General features: G+C 37.3%; 1 pseudogene; it reads right to left on the bottom strand.

The window, feature by feature from the left end:
- Positions 1 to 15597: 15597 nt before the first annotated feature.
- Positions 15598 to 18044, bottom strand: part of LOC127689860 (caspase-12-like) — a 43792-nt pseudogene continuing 41345 nt past the window's right edge.

Raw genomic sequence — 18044 nt, forward strand, 5'->3', positions numbered from 1 at the left:
ACATTTGAAATGTAAATAAGGAAAATATCCATTAATTAAAAAATACAAAAACAAAAAAGTCTTCTCTTTTATCTTCATTTGTAGGTAAATCTGAGAAACCATGTCAGGTGAGATGATAGAGGAATTTTCATGTCTTCCACATCTCTTTGCTTTTGTAGCAAAAAGTTACAGATGGTTATTAATTAATTGCAATTTACTAATTTAATTTTGTTAACTCAGGGTAATTATATAAAGGCACTCACAAAGTTCAATGACTCGTTATATCATTTTCACTATCTGCGTTGTTGGTGTTGGTATTCTGTCTAAGCTCCACCCCACACTTACCTGGCAACAGCCAGGTATGCCCCGCCCCATAGACCTGGCCCACTATAAAAGGGGCTACTTGTTCCTCTTTGCTCTCTCTCGTCACTTTCTTCACATTCTCATCTCTCTGCCCCTCTTGGGCTCACCTCCCCTTCCCCCTCTCTCCACATGGTCATGGCTGGCCTCAACACCTCCACTTCTCTGTTCTCTACTCTTTCTCTCTGCCTTTCTCCACTTCCACTATACCATTAACTCCCATCCTCTGGTCTGAATAAACTCTATTCTATACCATGTCTGTGTGCCTGTGGTCCCTCAGGAGTAAGAAGTGCTTGGGCAGGGCCTGCCTGGGTACCCCCTTCCCCGACACCACCTTGCCACATTCTCTAACACCCCATTCTCTCTTGTTAAGCCCCCTTCAGTTGGCTTGTGAAAAACTTTACCATCATTCAAAACCTTGCTTAATGCTCCTTTCTTTTTCACTTTGAGAATGAGAACCCAAAATGGATCCTCTATACCAGTGGTTCTCAACCTTCCTAATGCTGTGACCCTTTATTACAATTCCACATGTTGTGGTGACTTCCACATTTTCTTTTCTTTTCTTTTCTTTTCTTTTCTTTTCTTTTCTTTTCTTTTCTTTTCTTTTCTTTTCTTTTCTTTTCTTTTCTTTTCTTTTCTTTTCCTTTCCTTTCCTTTCTTTTCCTTTCCTTTCTTTTCCCTTCCTTTCTTTTCCCTTCCTTTCCTTTCTTTTCTTTTCTGATCAAGGCTCAAAGTTTAATTTTCAGTTCTGTGTTTACATAGGTAAAGACACATCCTTAATTTTAGCTGAGTTTCTGTTTCAAAACAAGCTCAGCAGGTAGTCTTGTTTCTAAGGAATTCTGTGGATGTGGTAAATAGGAGACTTCCACCTGGTCAGAAGACTCCACCCCAGGTGGGCTAGGCAACTGTGACAAACAAGGTCTGATTATCCTGCTCAAGGCTGGGGGAAGGGTACAAGACAGGAACAATTCTAGGTCAGAGATTTTGACTGTGGAATAGAAACCACATTCCTCTACTTGATGTCCTGTGTCTCCACTGGAGGTGGCCTCTATATGTTCCCCCTCTCTACTATAGAGCACTTCATCCAAGGTCCCTCTCTTTGAGTCCTGAGAGGATAACTCTGAGATATCTGGTACATTCTAGTGGGTCGGTCCCCCTACCTCCTAAATCACAAGGGTGCCTGTTTTCATTTTTTCTCCTGGACCTCAGGGCTTTAGTGTTCTTTCCCCAAATACCTGATCATGTTACCCCTTCCCATCTGTCACCTCTCCAACCAAGGTACCTTCCTCTCTCTCTCTGCCTTCCTTTTTGTTTCTTCTCCCTCCCAAGTGAGACTGAGGAGTCATCACTTGGATCCTTTGGCTTGATAAACTTTTTTAGTCCTGTAGGGTATGTCAGGCATTCTGTACTTTTTTTGGCTAATATCCAATTATTAGTGGGTGCATACCATGTACTCCACTGCTGGTAGGATTGCAAGCTGAGAAAACCATTCTGGAAATCAGTTTGGTGGTTCTTCTGAAAACTGGGCATAATATTATCTGAGGACTCTGTTATACCACTCCTAGGCATATATCCAGAGGATTCCCTAGCATGTAATAAGGACACATGCTCCACTATGTTCATAGCAGCCTTATTTATAATAGCCTGAAGCTGGAAAGAACCCAGATGTCTCTCAACAGAGGAATGGATGCAGAAAGTGTGGTATATTTACACAATGGAATACTACTCAGCTATTAAAAACAATGATATCATGAAATTCTTAGGCAAATGGGTGGATCTGGAAAATATCACCCTGAGTGATGAAACCCACTCACAAAAGAACACACATGGTATGCACTCACTGGTAAGTGGACATTAGCCCAGAATCTTGGAATTCCCCAGAAACAATTCATAGATCAAATGATGCCCAAGAAGGAAGAACAAAGTATGGATACTCTGGTTCTTCTTAGAAGGAGGAACAAAATACCCACAAAAGAAGATATAGAGACAAAGTGTGGGGCAGAGTTTGAAGAAAAGACCATCCAGAGACTGCCCCACCTAGGGATCCATCCCATATACACTTATAAACCCAGACACTATTTTCAATGCCCACAAGTCCTTGCTGACTGGAGCAGGATATAGCTGTCACCTAGGAGGCTCTGCTAGGGTATGACAAATACAGAGGGGACACTCTCAGCCAGGCATTGAACTGAACACAGGGTCCCCAATGGAGGAGCTAGAGAAAGGACACAAGGAGCTGAAGGGGTTTGCAACACCATAGGATGAGCAACAATATGAGCCACCCAGTATTCTCAGAACTCCCAGGGGAAAAAAACATCAAGCAAAGAGTAGACATGGAGTTACCCATGGCTCCAGACACATAGGAAAGAGAGGATGGTCTTGTTAGACATCAAAGGGAGGAGAGGCCCCTGGTCCTGGAAGGGCTTGATGCTGCAGTGTAGGGGAATACCAGGACAGGGAAGCAAGAGTGGGCTGATTGCCAAGGGGAGGGGAGATAGCTTATGGGATTTTTCTGGGGGGGGGGTGGTCCAGGAAAGGGGACATTTTTGAAATGTAAATAAATAATAAAACTCAGGTGACAGCACATGATGTCGAGGAAGTGGAGAAAAAGGAGCACTCCTCTCTTGCTGGTGGAATTGCAAGTTGGTACAACCACTCTGGAAATCAATCCCAAATTTCCTCATAAAATTAGAAATGGATCTACCTGAAGACCCAGCTATACCACTCTTGGGTATATACCCAAAAGTTGCCCCACCATGACAGATGTGCATGTGACCTATTATATCCATAGTGGCCTATTTGTGATAGCCAGCAACTGGAAACAACCCAGATGACACACAATAGAAGAATGGATATGGAAAATATGGTTAGTTTACATAATGAAATACTATTCAGCTATTAAGAACAAGAACATCATGAGTTTTGAAGGCAGATGGATGAAACTAGAAAATATCATCATGAGTAAGGTAACTCAGACCCAAATTTATTTTCTTGATTCTTCATAGCAGTACTTTTGCTACTGTTATGAACTGTAATGTAAATATCTGTTATTTTTGATTGTCTAAAGTGACCATTGAGAAAGGGTCTTTTTACAAACCCTAAAGTGATCATAAACCATAGGCTCAGACGTGCTACTCTTGCTTCCTACACTTGACCCCATTTCACTCTTTTGAGACTATCCATGTAAAAAGCCTTGTTGTGTCAGTTCTAGTCAGTATCTCTTTATAGACAGATTGAATCCTAAATAACTGCAAAATACTGAAACGTAGGCTCACATTGATGTGAAATGACAAAGAAAAGTAGTAGTCAGACACGTAATATATTTTAGCTTCTAATAGATGACAACAATTCAGTTCAATGTAGCTAGAATAACTGAGCACACCAGAAGCATGTAGTCTATGTAAGGCAGGATTTAGCCAGAGGAAATGTGGTGGCCCACATAGTGCAAATGGCATCCTTGGCCTGAGGAAAACAGGCAGCACACTGTTGAGAAGTGTGCATAACAGAAGACAACAGGATTGCCTGCTTCTCAGCAGTTTCCTAAAGTATGCTCATGCTGTTCTAGGATGCTCTGACTCCTCCAAGGGAAGTTATACATTCTGATAGCCATAGAAAGAGTGAGAGATTTTGAATTTGCAAACATAGAACATAGAAAAACAGAAGTGACAGTTTTAAACATTGATTTATATTTTTACCCTGTCCAAAATGTATTGAACAAAATCACTAATAGTGACAATACCTAGATCATGTTTCATATGGGTACATAAATACTAATGGAATGGCCTATAGCTTGCTATAAAATGAGATAATTGTATGTTTACAAATTTATTAACAGTTGAAATGATGAAGCAGAGCACACATATACTTGTATTATTTATAGGATCCTAAATGAAATTTGCCCTTTATTTCCTTTGTATATGTAAAGGGATTTATTTTATGACATTAAATCTTCTTGTTTACATACAGTTTAAAAACATCAATTTGTGGTGTTATCTGTTATCACTTGAAACAACTGTATTAATAGCAATTAAGAAGACAGATGGCCTTCTAGTTTCTATCTGTCACAGGAACTGACCCTCCATATCCAAATGCCACCAGGAGAAAGCATGTCTTCCAGGAGTGTGGAAAAGCCTATGTGCACGGGTAAGACCACTGCTTCTACTCAAAGGGACATGCCTGGCATTCTCAGGACACAGAATCCAAGTTGTAGCCTAGGGCAGGATCCTTCCAATTTCTATCAGTGCTAGGGGATGATCCTGTGGCACAGAGCCCAGAGCTGATCCTGTGCTACAGCTCTCCATGCCCAAATACTGCTATGAGACAGAAGGTCTCCCAGGAGTGTGGATACACATGTGAGCACAGGTAAGACTACCACTTCAGTTAAAATACCTGGCCAAAGAGAGACCCACCCAGAGGCAAGGAACAAGGAACCAAGGAACAGCTGAGGACAGGATCCTTTCAGTTTCCATCTGTACCCTAGAGCTGACACTGAGCCACAGCTCTCTATACCTGAATTCCTCCAAGAGAGAACTGGTCTCCCAGGAAAACTGACATGCAGGCTTGCAGGAGAGACAAGCCACAGTCAGAGACAGCAAGGTGAGCTAACACCAGAAATAACCAGATATCCACAATAGTGTCTGGGTTTGGTGACTGCATATGGGAATACCAGGAGGGCAATCTCTGGATAGTCTTTCCTTCAGACTCTGCTCCACATTTTGTTTCTGTAACTGCTCCCATGGATATTTTGTTCCCCATTCTAAGAAGGACCAAAGTATCCATACTTGGGTCTTCCTTTTTCTTGAGCTTCCTTTGTCCTGTGAATTGTATCTTGGGTATTCCGGGTTTCTGGGACAATATGAACTTAACAGTGAGTGCATACCTTGTGTGCTCTTTTGTGATTCAGTTACCTCACTTAGGGTGATATTTTTAGTTCCATCCATTTGTCTAGGAATTTCATGAATTCATTGTTTTTAATAGCTGTTTAGTATCCCAATGTAAAAATGTACCACATTATCAGTATCCATTCCACTGTTGAAGTACATCTAGATTCTTTCCAGCTTCTGGCTATTATAAATAAGACTGCAATGAACATAGTAGAGAATGTGTCCTTATTACATGTTGGAGAACATTCTGGGTATATGCCCAGTACTGGTATAGCTGGGTTCTCCAGTATTGCTATGTCCAGGTTTCTAAGGAACCGCCAAACTGATTTCCAGAGTAGTTGTGCCAGCTTGCAATCCCACCAGGGACAGGTTCTAGCTGACAGGACACTGACATAGTTGTCTTCTGAGAGGCTTTGCCAGTACCTGACAAATACAGAGGTGGATACTCTCAGCCAACCATTGGGCTAAGCACAAGGTCCCCAATGGAGGAGCTAGAGAAAGGACCAAAGGAACTGAAGGAGCTTGCAGTCCAATAGGAGAAACAACAATATGAACCAACTAGTAACCCCAGAGTTCCCAGGGACTAAACCACCAACCAAAGAGTACACATAGAGGGCGCCATGGCTCCAGCTGCATATGTAGTAATGGATAGCCTTGTTGGACATCAAAGGGAGTAGAGGCCCTTGGTTCTGAGAAGGCTCAATGTCCCAGTATAGGGGAATGCCAGGACAGAAAATTAGGAGTCAGTGGGTTGGTGAGCCAGGGGATTGGGGTATGGGATAGGATGTTTTTGGAGGTGAAACCAGGAAAGTAAATTTGAAAGTTTAAAAAGTACATTTAAAATTTGAAAAAGTAAATTTACATTTGAAAAGTAAATAAAGAAAATATCTAATAAAAAATAAAATTAAGAAAGAAAGAAAAAAAGAAAGAAAGAAAGAACCAGGTAGCATGAAGCAAGTGCAAGAATATAAGCAACAGAAATCAAAACTAGGTATCTTCAGAATCCAGTTCTCCTACCACAGCAAGCCCTGGATACCCAAACACACCAGAAAAACAAAACTCTTTAAAAATCACATCACAGGGTCCTCCAGAAGTGTCATGGAATATAACACAATGGAATACTACTCAGCAATTAGAAACAATGAATTCACAAAATTTTTAGGCAAATGGTTTGATCTGGAAAATGTTTTCCTAAGTGAGGTAACCCAATCACAAAAAAATACACATGGAATTCAATCTCTGATAAGTGGATATTAATTAGCTCAGAAGCTCTGAATACTGAAGGCACAAATTGCATAACAAATGACTCCCATGAAGAAGGATGGAGAGGGTCCTGATACTGGAAAGGATTGATCTAGCGATGGAGGGGAATATAAGGACAGAGAAAAAGGAGGGAAGTGATTGGAGAATGGGTGGAGAGAAGAAAGTTTATGGGACATATGGGGAGGGGGGATCTGGGAAAGGGGAAATCATTTGGAATGTAAACAAAGAATATAGAAAATAAAAATGTTAAAATGAAAAGAAATAAAAATCACATCACAAGATGATGATAGAGGACTTTAAGAAGGACATTAATAACTCCCTTAAAGAAGTACATGGTGTTGAATGGTGTCAGTTTTGGGCCATTAGCATAGCTGCAAACTTTTTTTTTTTTAAATCAAAGTGTTAGCATCTTGTATTCAAATGAAAAGATAATCCTTATATATTAACCCTTACTAGTTTACTTTCTGTTTATTTTCCATCTTGTAACTGGATATTTTTACTTTACTGGACCCTAAACTGATTTTTTTTTTTTTTACCATTGCTTTTTTAAATGCAAAATAGTCCACCTGTTGTGCTCATTTCTTGAGTAGAGTGCAGGGTGGAGTTCAGGGTAAAGTTGAACCACTCTGGTGGCACCTCAAAATTACATCGTATTAAAAAGATAACAGCATTAGCTTTTTCAATAATGCTCCTCTAATTGAAATAATACATCAAAATTAATGGTTCCTTTTCTTTCTAAACATCACCCCTGCTAATGAAGCCAAGTAACATTTGAAAGAATAAACTTGATCATGAGTTTCTTGAGTTTATGGAAGATAAAGTCAAACCTGGTAACCAAAGGACTGATTTGTGGGTCTTTCCCGCTTTAACCAACTTGTTTGAAAACCCCTAGTTGGCCAAATATGGTGCCTGGTATATAGTAGGACTCAACTGGAATGGGTTTTAAGAAAATAACTCCTGAACTGAGTAGTTAAAAATACTGTGTAGAAAAGTATTCTATATTGCTAGGTTTGTTCTTTTAACAGCTGAGATTTATTAAGATGCATTATTTTGATTTTAATCACTGCCTAAACACTTTGGGTGGTATTGATGGAGTGGTGGATTTTCCTCCAAGTGGCTAAATGCAATTTGACATACTTTTCATCCAAAGTTTTGTACATCCTGTTGTTTTCTAATGGAAAAAAAATGTTAATATGGCTTTTTGTACTACTAAAAATAGCTTTGAGATTAAGGAAAATAAATAACTCTTGTACAGTTCAGAATCGTGTTATTAAGTCTGTATTGGCAGTGTGTACAGTGGCATTTGCTCTGGTTATGAACACTTAACTCTGGATTATAATAATCATTTGGTCCAATTCCTATTGCTTGTAAAAATAAAGTTTTACCAGTTGATATAAAAAAAAAAAAAGAAGTACAGGAGAGCAAAGGTAAACAGCTAGAAGCCATTAAAGAGGTAACATAAAAATCCCTTAAGGAATTACAGGAAAACACAAACAAACAGGTGAAGGAATTGAACAAAACCATCAAGGATCTAAAAATGGAAACAAAAATAATAAAGAAAGCACAAAGGGAGACAACCCTAGAGATAGAAAACATAGGAAAGAGATCAGGAGTCATAGACACAAACAACACCAACTGAATACAAGAGGTAGAAGAGATAATCTCAGATACAGAAGATACCATAGAAAACATTGACACAGCAGTGAAAGAAAATGCAAAATTCAAAAAACTCTTAGTCTGAAATATCCAGGAAATCCAGGAAAAAATGAGAAGATCAAATCTAAGGACAATAGTTGTAGAAGAGAGTGGAGATTCCCAACTTATAGGGCTAGTAAGTATCTTCAAAAAAAATTATACAAGAAAATTTCCCTAAACTAAAGAAAGTGATGACCATAAACATACAGAACTCCAAATAGGTTGGACCAGAAAAGAAATTCCTCCCATCACATAATAATCAAAACACCAAATGCACATACCAAGACTATTAAAAGCATTAAGGAGAAAAGGTCAAGTAACATATAAAGGCAGACCTGTCAGAATTATAACAGACTTCCTACCAGAGACTATGAAAGCTAGAAGATCATGGGCAGATGTTATACAGATCCTAAGAGAACACCAATGCCAGCCCAGGCTACTATAGCCAGCAAAACTCTCAATTACCATAAATGGAGAAACCAAGATAATCCATGACTAAACAAATTTACACAATATCATTCCACAAATCCAGCCCTAGAAAGGATAATAGATGGAAAACTCCAATGCAAGGAGGGAAACTACACATGAGAAAAAACACAAGAGTATCCAGCAATTTGCTTCATACAGGAAATGCACCTCAGTATTAAAGACAGACACTATGTCAGAGTAAAGGGCTGGAACATAATTTTCCTAGCAAATGGTCACAAGAAACAAGCTGGAGTAGCTATTCTAATATAAAAAAAATCAACTTTTAACCTAAGTTTATCTAAAAGGATTTATATAAAAGGAAATACTCCTCATCAAAGGAAAAATCTACCAAAAAGAATTCTCAATTCTGAACATCTATTTCCCCAATACAAGTGCACCCATATTCATAAAAGAAACGTTACTGGGCCTCAAAGCAAACATTGCACCTCACACAATAACAGTTCAAGAGTTCAACATTCCACTCTCATCAGTGGACAGATCATAGAAACACAAGATAAACAGAGATAAATTGAAACTAACAGAAGTTATGGACCAAAAGGATTTAACAGATATCTATAGAATATTTCATTCTAAAACAAAAGAATATACTTCCTTCTCAGCTCCTCATGGTTCCTTCTTCAAACCTGACCATATAATAGGTCATAAAACATATCTCAACAGATATAAGAAGAATGAGACAATCCCATGCATCCTATCAAATCACCACAGACTAAGGCTGGTCTTCAATAGCAACAAAAACAACAGAAAGCAGCATGAACATGGAAGCTGAACAAAGCCCTATTCAATGATAACTTGGTCAAGGAAGAAATAAGGAAAGATATTAAAGACTTTTTCGAATTTAATGAAAATGAAGCCACAAAATACTCAAACTTAAGGGACACAATGAAAGCAGTACTTAGAGGAAGACTTATAGCTCTGAGTGCCTCCAAAAAGAAACTGCAGAGAATATACAGTAGCAGCTTGACAGCACAACTGAAACCTCTAGAACAAAAAGAAGCAAATACACACAAGAGGAATACATGGCAGGAAATAATCAAATTTGGGTCTGAAATCCACCAAGTAGAAACAAAAAGAGCTATACAAAGAATCAACAAAATTGGGAGGTGATTTTTTTGAGAAAATCAACAATGAAGATTAAACCCTTAACCTGACTAAGTAGACAGCACAGAGACAGTATACAAATTAACAAAACCAGAAATGAAAATGGAGATAAAAGAACAGAAACTGAGAAAATTAAAAAAAATCATAAGATCCTACTGCAGAAGCCTATATTCATCAAAAGTTGTAAATCTGGATGAAATGCACAATTTTCTAGACAAATATCTGGTCCTAAAGGTAAATCAGAATCAGAGAAACCATCTAAACAGCCCCATAAACTCTAAAGAAATAGAAGCAGTCATTAAATTCCCCCAACCAAAAAAAAAAAAAAAAAAAGTCCAGTGCTAGCTGGGTTTAGTGTAGAATTTTTTCAGATTTTCAAAGAAGACCTAATACCAATAATCTTCAAATTATTCCACAAAATAGAAACAGAAGGAACTCTACCCAATTAATTCTATGAAGCCACAATTATCCAGCACATTCTTCCATGTAGGTGGAACCATTTTTTTCTAATCAGGAACTTGTCACAATTTTCTTTCATAGAGGACTTCATAAGAGTTATTTCTACTTCTATTATGTTTAATATTCCAAATAGATTTTAAAACTGATTGAGTGCTTATTACTTTTTGCTTCAGAAGATATCATGTATATTTAAGAGGCATTTAAATTTTATAAATCATTTTGATGACAAAAAAGAATAAAGATGCAACAAAAGAATTATCAGTGATCATTTAGAATCTGTTTAACTTTGGACTAGTTTGTATAACACAAAGGTTTATACCTAAGCTGCATAGATATTAATCAGGTATGTGGAATAACACCTTAATTTTATCATATACATCATCAAGGTACCTTTATTTACTTGGATTGTCAAGTAAAAATTACATGCATTCATCATAAATCCATCATTGTTTTGACATTTCTACATATGGTCAAGCAAAATGGAGCTAATGTATTATTACCTTACTTTTTCCTTTTTTCTTTTATTTTTTTATTTCTTTAATTTGTTTTACAGTCCACTCCTTATTCTCTTCCTGTTCTGCCCTCTGACAATTCCTCCTCCCATTCCTCCCCCGATCATTTCCAAGAGAATGTCCCCACCCCATCTCACCCCACCAGACCTCCCCATGCCCTGTGGCCTTAAGTCTCTCATTGGTTAGGTGCATCTTGTCTCACTGACACCAGACCAGGTAGTCTTCTGCTATATATGTGTCAGGTGCCCCATATCAGCTAGTTTTTCCTGCCTGCTTGGTGGCTCAGTGTCTGAGAGACATCAGGTTTCCAGGTTAGCTGAGACTGCTGGTCTTCCTCTGCGGTCGGGTCCTCCTCATCTTCTGCCAGCTTTTCCCTAGGTTTATCACAGGGGTCCACGGCATCTGTCCATTGGTTGCCTGTAAGTATTGCATCAAATTCAGCTGCTTGTTGGGCCTCTCAGAGGGCAGCCATGATAGGCTTCTGTCTGTAAGCACACCACAGCATCATTAACAGTGTTAGGCCTTGAAGCCTCCCCTTGAACTGAATGCCAATTTGGGCCAGTCACTGAACCTTCTTTCCCTCAGTATTTTTTTTCCGTTTTAAGGATGAGAACTACCAATATTTTTTCTTTTCTTTTCTTTTGGTCAGTTTCACAAATAAACTGAAGGTAAGCTTCAGTGGTATAATATATTAATCTCTTGATCTTATGCCTTCTGTCTGACTGAAGAGTGTTATACCTTCTCCACGACCTTCCTAATATCCCCCTGGTCTTTGATGACTCTTCTATTGTTTAAATTAATGAGCTTAACATCTTTTGATTCTTATATAAGGAAACTTATGATATATTTGTTTAACTAAATTGCCTTATTTTCATGTATTATAATTTAAGAAAAATACTTTCTACATCTGTAAAAATAAGAAATTTGTACTGTCAAAAGATAACATGAAACTTTGAGAAATGAATACCAGTCTTATCTGCAAATACATTGACAATGAGTGAACACATTTCCACAAGTTCCCACATATAAACTCATTTGAAAATAATGGAACCTCAACCTAACCACAAAACATCATTAAATAAAGAACTTACCTTGAAGGTGATCAAGGATTGAACCAGGGATCTAAGCTTATTACACAGGCATCTACAATGTTGGCAATCTACCACTTGGGTCTTTTATTTTTCTTTTTTCACTTCATAGTCTATTGTTATAGCTAACAATGATTTTAATTCATTACTTAATTAAAAAATCCTTTTGGTAAAAATATATATTACAACACAGGTATTTTGAACCCATTGAATAATTCTTTAATTTGTATGCCACATGTATCTGTGTAATATTTTATGATCCTCAGTTTCTCTATATACTTTATTTATTTTTCCTTAAAATCTGTTGTTCAGGCCTCTGTGAATGAATTCAGTTAATAAACAGAAAATGTTAATGTCTCGAAAAATTATGTTTGATTCAAGTCATGTCTACAAAAGATGCATGAAACACTGGGAAAACTAAAGGTGAATAAGAAATGGCAGCCTTTCTTCTTTCTTTGACATACAATTTACTGGCAGAAAAAGGCATTCACGGAAGTACAGAGGAATATCACAGAAAGGTCCCCTAGGACTGTCCTAAACACGTTAGGAGAGAAACAACTTTCCTTTGATTGATAGCAGGATATACAGTGCAGATCAAAATGGGATAATCATGTTATTACCAGGGAGGAAAAGGCAAGTCACAGTTTTAAATAGATTTAGTGGAAATGGGGTAATACTTTCCTTAGAGACCTTTGCCTAGTATGCGTGCTTATTTAAAAAGAAATAAAACTGATTCTAAGCTCTTGCTAAATTTTCATGAATAAGCAAAGTGAGGGCATGAGTTTATGAATGTTTTTCAAGGTAAACATTTCCCACACACAATGAAGATAAAGCAGAGGGACTTTATAAAACTGTACAATGATCATTCCTTCTTTAATCTTAAAAATTCAAACTGTCTAGGTTTTCCCAGAAAAAAAAATTATACTATCATAAAAAAAAGATAGCATAGATCTTTGAAAATTTGACATTTTGTACAAATGCAGCATGATCATAGTCACCATTCTTTCTCTTAACTGAGCTCTTGTGCTTGCCAGTAGTCTGCATGCTGTCATGTCTTTTGATTGTGCGGGTCATGTACAGGTAGCCACAGCTAGTGTATATTTATGATTTCAACAAGGAAAATCACAATAAGAGGGCAACTTTTCACTGATCTCTTTATTATTCTGACATTAAATTTTATGTACTTTAATGTGCATATGTACAATTAAACTCCAAGTAAGATTTCTCTCAATGTTTAGTGCAGTTCTATGGATAAATGGAAGTGATGTAATACTAATCCAGTTATCACTGCACGCACATTTGGGAAAACAGTAACTAAGAAATGATGAATAATTTAAAATATAAAATAATGAAATAGCATTGAATTTGAGATACACGTATTATCTGACTGAGTTTTATACACGTAGGAATGGCTAATTCAAGATAAATGTGAAATTCAGAAACTTCTAATGTAAATCACCATAATCTTTACAGTGCTCATTTACTTTTAAGTGATTTTGTAAACAAATTCTCCATATCACTAGAAAAATTCAATGGCGATGATGGATATTGCTCATTTCCCTTCCTAGTTCCGGCTGCTGTGATAAACTCCAACCCCAACCAAAAGCAACTTAGAGGAAGAGGGATTTGACTTGCAGATACTCCTAGGTTACAGCCCATCACTGAGGGAATTCAAGATAGTAACTCATGACAAGAACCTGAAGCAGACATGTGGAGCAGAGGAATGGTTTTTCTAGCCCTCTCTCATGTTTTTCCTTATCTGTGCAGGACTATCTTCCTAGTGATGGAATTGCTCACAGCAGATCTTTCTAAAGCAGCTACCCATTCAGACATCCTCTCACATACATGCACACAGGTCTTTCTGACCCTGGCCATTTCACAATAGAGATTATGTTCTCAGATAAGTCTAGGCTGTGTTGATAATTAATAATAGCTAGAAAATAGCTTTTACAATTTGTTTTGTGTTTAAAAAAATAAGTAGACACTCATCAGTATCATTTCTTCTCATGTGTTTCTCCATGAATTGTTCCTAAGTTAACAGCAAACATTACATTTCATAACCACTTTATCATTATATAACAGTGAAAATAAAATTGGGTTTATAAAGTAAAACTGAAAATTTTATGCAAAGTGCATATCACTTCATAAAACATATACTGGGTTTTAATGTTTAAGTGTGTATTTTAAATTCATACTTATATAAGAACTATATTTGGTTTGTTTTATGTATTAGAACAAAATCTGTATTAGAACAAAACTAAGAATTAAAGGTAGCCTTCACATGACTCTTAAGAAAACAAATGTGATATTGTAGATAACCATCAAATGGTTCCTGCTAACTAGAATGTGAGAACCATTGAGAGAGAAGATCCCCCATGCTTGGATTTTGAGCAGCTGTGTAACCTCAGATATCAACACTAAATTTAGTCATATACAGTTGTTCCACCAGAGAAATTTGTTGTGTAAAAGAGAAAGGAATTCAAAATCATTAGGGATCTAAACACATCAGAAGTGTTTGAAATTATCTAATTAGTAATAATTATGGAATCAACATTTACTTGATACAATCATCTCTTTAAAGAAATTATGGTGTGTAGTTCATATACAAATATAGAATAACAGCACCATCAGGAAAAGAAACAAAATAAAAAAACACCCTAATAGTGTGCTAAACTAATTACTGTATTCAAATGATCCCTTCTTTTTATCTTTAAAACTGTATGTCATACTATTCTACTGCTGTTTCATGAGATAAGAAACCCTTGCTTTGTGCTGCAGAAGTCAAGGCCATACACATTCATCTATTTTGATTGTTGGAACTGATAATTCATGACTCATATTAGTGAGACATGCACATTAAATTAAGCATGACTTTTAAAAATAATGAATTACACAGTTTTAAGCAAAGTGAAAAACATTTCTAGTTTCTCATTTTAAAGAATTCAAGGAAGAATAAATTGAAAATACTTTTGTGTATTTTTGTCTTACTATTGTCTGTTCATTCAGTACTTCAACAAATCTATCAGTGTCCTCTGCCTGCATTCAGTAAAATTATTTTTGAAACCTATATTCACTAATACTGCCATTTTATATCATTTAGAGGTATGTGTGACCCGAGGACTAAAAATAAGATAAGAAAAAAAAAGGGGCCTGTGTTTAATGACTATGGCTTCCTAATGAAATAAGTATTAGTGAACTAAAGCAATGAATGTGGCAGTTTGTGAATGTATTGTTATTTAATAAATTCTGGTATTGTAAAAAGACTTAAAAATGTTCATTTATATGTCAGACATAACTTACTTTCAACACCAAGGATTAGGAGAAGGGGAACCTGTTTTGACTATAAAAAGATAAAGGTCTATTAAGATATAGTTCTATGGGGTGTGGTGAGATGTGGGGGAAGGGGGTGCTTTAGCTGACTCATGCTAAGGTATCCCCCTGAGGGACCAGCCTCATGGCAGTATAGTATAGAATAGAGTTTACTAAGGACATGGGGAGGGAGGCGTTAAGATGGTAGTAGAGGCAGAAAAAGGCAGAGAGAGGGAACGAGTAGAGAAGTAGATGCTGGCCATCACCACATGGAGAGAGGGGAAATGGGGCAAGCAGCCATTTTATAGTGGACCAGGCCTACATGACTGTTGCTAGGTAACTGTGAGGTGGAACTTAGGCAGAATCCTAACAGAACCAACCCTATATGATTTCTTGATAGTCAAGTGATTCACTTTTAGGATACAAATATCCTGAATCCCTGAATTATGTAATGGTTGCTCAAATTGTGATTACATTAAAAGCTATTGAATACAACATGGGTAAAAAGAGACCATTAGGCCAAGTGTAACAAAACTCATAAGCACACTCATAAAGGTGGCTCTGGGTAGTGAATGGAAGGCAGGGCTGCACAAATGCTACTATCTTTTTCTCTTTCCCATGGCCCGTAGTGACCTAAGGACAAATAGGAATGTCTAAGTTCATATAAATGTGCAAAACTCCTTCCCCACAACGTGTCCTTACTCTTCTTATTACTTAGTTTCTCAGTCGAATACATGTGACTTTTAAAATCGTTGCTCAAATAGAGTTCAACTAATCCAAAGTCATTGACTGAGTTCTATTGGAATGTGTTTCCAGGCAGAAAATCAGAAATTTCAGAAACTAAAAAATTATTCCTGCATGGGATCTGCTTCGCTAAATTCCTCCTCACTTTCAGGGACAAGATTGGGCTATACCAGCTTATCTTTCTGTTTGTTCAGTATATTGACCGTGCTGTTCTGTTATTTGCTTATTTCATCTACAATAGTTTAATTTCTTTATGTTGATCTCCACCTCCTGACAAGATATAAATACAAACACAAACATAAAAATATCTTAGTAAGGGTCTAATTTCAATTAAAATCACTTAAGAAATTAGGAAAGGCCATCCAGAGACTACCTCACTTGGGAATCCATGCCATCTTCAAACACCAAACCCAGACACTATTGCTGATGCCAAGAAGTGTTTGCTGATAGGAACCTGGTATAGCAGTCCCCTGAGAGGCTCTGATAGAGCCTGACCAATACTAATGCTGGTGCTCACAGCTAACCATCCAACTGAGCACAGGGACCCCAAGGGAAAACTTAGGGGAAGGAATGAAAGAGCTGAAGGGATTGCAATCAATTAGAAAGAGCAGCAAGAGACCTGTGCTACTTCTGACATGGGGAGAATCCTACTTCCTGATACTCTCTGGAGAATAGGCAGGAACAGGGCATCCAGTAAGAACCACCCCACAGCCCTAGAGGCCCAGAGCTGCTCTGGGACCCACTGCCCCTGCAACCTCCAGATCACCACTCTCCTTCCATTATTTCTACCCCTCACTCTCCCGCCCCTGCCATTGTCCCTTTACATCTGATGTGATAGACTTGAGCCACTTCTGACATGGGGAGAATCGTACTTCCTGATACAGACTACTATACCCAATAAAACTTTAAATTACCATAGGTGGAGAAAACAAGACATTCCATGACAAAAGCAAATTTACACAATATCTTTCCACAAATCCAGCTCTGCGAAGGATAATGGGTGGAAAATACCAACACAAGGTAGGAAACCACACTGTAGAAAAATCAATAAGGTAAACTTTCAACAAAACCAATAGAAGATAGCTACACAACCAGAATTTCACCTTTAACTAAAAAGATAACAGTAAGCAACAATCACTTTTCCTTAATGTCTCTTAATATCAATGCTCTCAATTCTCAATCCCCCTCCCCCCCAAAAGGACATAGATTAACACACTGGATACATAAACAGGATCCCATACAAGAAACTTACCACAGTGACAAAGGCAGTTACAACTTCAGAGTCAAAGGTTGGAAAACAATTTTCCAAGGAAATGGTTCCAAGAAACAAGCTGGAGTGGTCATTTTTATTTCATATAAAATTGACATTCAAACAAAAATTGTCAAAAAAGATGAGGGACACTTCATACTGGTCAAAAGAATACTCTACCAAGATGAACTCTCAATTCTGAACATCTATGCTCTGAACGCAAGGGTACCCACATTCATAAAAGAAACTTTAATAAAGATCAAAATACACATTGCACCACACACAACAATAGTGGGAAACTTCAACACTATACTCTCAAAAATTGACAAATCATGGAATCAGAAGCTAAACAGAGAGACAGTGAAACTAACTGAAGTTATGAACCAAAAGGAACTAACAGATATTTACAGAACATTCCACCCTAAAGCAAAAGAATATACCTTCTTCTCAGCACCTCATCGGCACAATTTCCAAAATTGGTCACAAAATGGGCCTCAAAAGATACAGAAATATTGAAATTATTCCATGTATCTTATCAGACCACCATCGCCTAAAGCTTGTCTTAAGTTCAAACAAAAACAATGGAAAACATGCATACATGTGGACTTTGAACACTGCTCTTCTCAATGATAGCTTGGTCAAGGAAGAAATAAAGAACGAAATTAAACAATTTTTAGAATTTAATGAAAATGAAGACACATCATACCAAAATTTGTGGGACACAATGAAAGCTAAGAGGAAAACTCATAGCTCTGAATGCCTCGAAAAAGAGAATGGAAAGAGCTTCCATGAAGAGCTTGACGGTGCACTTGAAAGCTCTAGAACAAAAATAAGCAAATATATGTAAGAAGAGTATAAGGCAGGACATAGTCAAACTCAGGGCTGAAATCAATGAAACAGAAACAAAAATAAC

This window comes from Apodemus sylvaticus, chromosome 7 (genome assembly GCF_947179515.1).
Source record: "Apodemus sylvaticus chromosome 7, mApoSyl1.1, whole genome shotgun sequence".
NCBI classification, from domain to species: domain Eukaryota; kingdom Metazoa; phylum Chordata; class Mammalia; order Rodentia; family Muridae; genus Apodemus; species Apodemus sylvaticus.